The sequence below is a fragment of the Hetaerina americana genome, unplaced genomic scaffold, assembly GCF_022747635.1.
Source record: "Hetaerina americana unplaced genomic scaffold, ioHetAmer1.1.p SCAF_173, whole genome shotgun sequence".
NCBI lineage: Eukaryota > Metazoa > Arthropoda > Insecta > Odonata > Calopterygidae > Hetaerina > Hetaerina americana.
In genome coordinates, this window is record NW_027286734.1 from 482200 (window position 1) to 485568 (window position 3369).

The window sequence follows — 3369 nt, forward strand, 5'->3', positions numbered from 1 at the left end:
GCGTATATATATATATATATATATATATATATATATATATATATATATATATATATATATATATAAAAAATATATATATATATATATATATATATATATATATATATATATATATATATATATATATATATATATATATATATATATATATATATATATATAAAATATCTTCGAAATGGAACGCTCATCGGCGACACACAAATATATAAAAACACAGATGTAGATTTTTAGAATATAGAGACACAAAGAAAGGACACTCACAATTTGTTATTTGACGTTTCGACAGCACGGCTGTCGTCTTCAGAATCACAGAGTTTCTGAAGACGACAGCCATGCTGTCGAAACGTCAAATAACAAATTGTGAGTGTCCTTTCTTTGTGTCTCTATATTGTAAAAATCTACATCTGTGTTTTTATATATTTATATATATATATATATATATATATATATATATATATATATATATATATATATATATATATGTACTATTCGGCACTTCCGTGTTACGTCTATGAAAGCATATATATATTTATATATACATATATTTGGACGGCACAATAGAACACAAATAAAATAGTAATACTTAAAAGGAGACTCACATTGTAGATTGTTTAAGCTTTCGGCCTTCTTTATGTAAGACTCAGAGAAGGCCGAAAGCTTAAACAATCGGCAATGTGAATGTCCCTTTAAGTATTACTCTTTTATTTGTGTTATATTGTGTCGCCCAAATATTATACTGCTCGTGTGAGTATTTCTATGTCATCGCAAAATATATATATATATATATTTATTTATTTATTTATATAGATGATTTCGTTGAATTAACATATATTTATATAATTTATATATACATTTATATACATAAGTGTGTATATAAATATATATATATATATATAAATGTGTGTATAAATATACATATATAATACTTATTTATTTATATAGGCGAAGAAAGGAACTTCCTATTCCCGCATTCGCTCTTCTATCCCGAGCAAAGTAAAGAGCCGACGTTCCTCGTGATCACTTATCTGAGCCATTCGGGAAATAAGAAGAGGAATTAAAATGAATTCTCTCTTTCTCTCTCTCTCCAATTCCCCCTCACCCATTTCCCTTCTCGTTCCTTCTCTCCCAATCCAGCTGCCTCTATGCTTCACTCGCACTCTTGAAAGAGCTCACGGCTCCTTTCCTTCCACCCCCCTCGTACCACTCCCAATGCCATCCTTTTTTCTTCGATATCCTCTTGGGGAGGCGACGACCCCCTAAGGACTCGGCATATCAAAGGATTGCCCGTCTCCTTGCCGGCGTGACGTCATGGAAAGAATTCCTAGCCGTAGGCGTTATTCGGTCGTGGGTAGTGGTGTAAAGGTGGGGAGGGGAGGAAATTGGAGATTAAGGGTGATGGGGAAAGAACCATGCACCCATCGTGCCTTTGCCAGCCGATGAATTATTAAGGGGTGCAAATATTAAGGGACCTCTTTTTTCTCCCCACACCTTACATACATATATCCCATTCTCTGCACCTCAATATCCACTCCATTTCCTTTCCCATCACTCCCCTCCCATCCAAACACTAACGCTTCTTCGTATATTCACGCCCCTATTTACTCCGTCATATCCTCTGCAATCCCACTCCTCAAGTTTCGTAACCGCTCACATTTTCTCCCCTCCTAAGTCTTCTTTCACCACAGCCGCCCACTCTATGATCTACCAGTACTAATTTATTTTTCGGGAAATGGCTTGTCACTCTAGGAGGATAGATGGGTTTTAGAGATTGCCTGACGGGTTTTGTGACAGGACAACAGGGAATATTTATGCAAACCTTGCGACCTTTATATTAAGGAGTCTCTGGTGTACCTGATAGAGACAGGAAGGAAATACGGTTTTTCACGCACCGCGGGATTTTACCGATCTAAACTCGTCAGCTGAGGTTGATGTTTTGGCGTTTTTTTTTCAAACCTGCACTCTGAATATCTCAATATTTCTTGATTGCGTACATTTTCACTACTATCAGTTTTTCATTCCACAGGGCTCCATATAAGATCTCAAGTCCAGGAGATGGAAAATGTTTTGAACTACACAGCGGATGTAAAACTTAGTTTGTCTTAGTCTATCGGGTAAATACATGGTTGGTCTGAGAAGTTTCCGGCCTAACAAAGATACAAGACATTTTTTCTGAAATTTTCTGAAATTGCTGATGATTTCTGAGGATGGAAACTTTTCAGACCACCCTCGTTCATCAACCGTTTTTAAAAGTCACTCATTTGTCTTAAATCAAGCAACTATATTTCTTACAGGATTTTTCATGCATACGATTCATAGTAAAATTCGTAGTTTCCAACTGAAAGAATATTACAGCTACGAAAGAATTGTAGGACCTTTCCACAAAATAAGTATACCGTACGACGAGCATTTTGACTCACGGAGTCATCTCCAGATAAAAGTCGTATTAACAGAGAGAAAAGTTATAGAAAAATAAGGCGGACGAGAGGGTGAGAGAATGGAAGTGTTACGGAGTAGGAAAGGGTGTAGGAAGAGAGATTGGTGTGTAACATTGTTGGAGCTTAATAGGCCACAGGGGCATGTAAGAATGAGGAAAGAATATCCAGTATAAAGAGGAAGGGGTGGAGTATGCTAAGTATTTGGGAAAGGAATACCAAGAAGGGGTAAATGACTCAAGAAAACTCTTCCATTAGGTATAGAGTAAGGTCAATGCTTTAAAATACCCAATTGCTCTAATATTTCTAAAATTGGGGCCAATCTTCTCAAAATGGTGAGTATTTAAATTTTGTCATTTATTAACTTTTTTTATGGAATAGTTCTACAATTATTTTGGAATTATATTATTCATAAAATTAAAATAAATCCGTTATTTTAATTAATTATACCAAATTTTTTAACTATCAATTGCTTACCTGGATTGGAGGCTTTTGAGATTTCGGGGATGAAAGGGAGGATTTAAAAAGTAATATGAATGGCATGTAACAAAAAACGAAAAATTTCCAGGAGTTTCATGCAAGGAGAGACAGCTATTGGGAGAAAGAAGGCAAGAAAACTGGATGAAGGTCATATTGATTGGTATTAGAGTGCTGTATACTATGATTGACAGCAGAATACTGGAAAACAGGATAGAAGAGGGAGTAGCCATATTGAAAGGAATTGTCGGAATGATATTATCCGTGGAATCGAAGAATCGCTGATTGTAATGTACGCTTCTGAGTATTTATTTAATTTGATATGGGTTGAAAATTATAAATGTAGCAGTTTGTCGGCAGTTGGTACAAAAAAGTCCTACCGTGACCGTCAGACTACTTTCATATGAGGTGTTTCAGTTTGTCTTTTCGATTCTTTCGAGTTTGCTACGTCCGAAGTTTT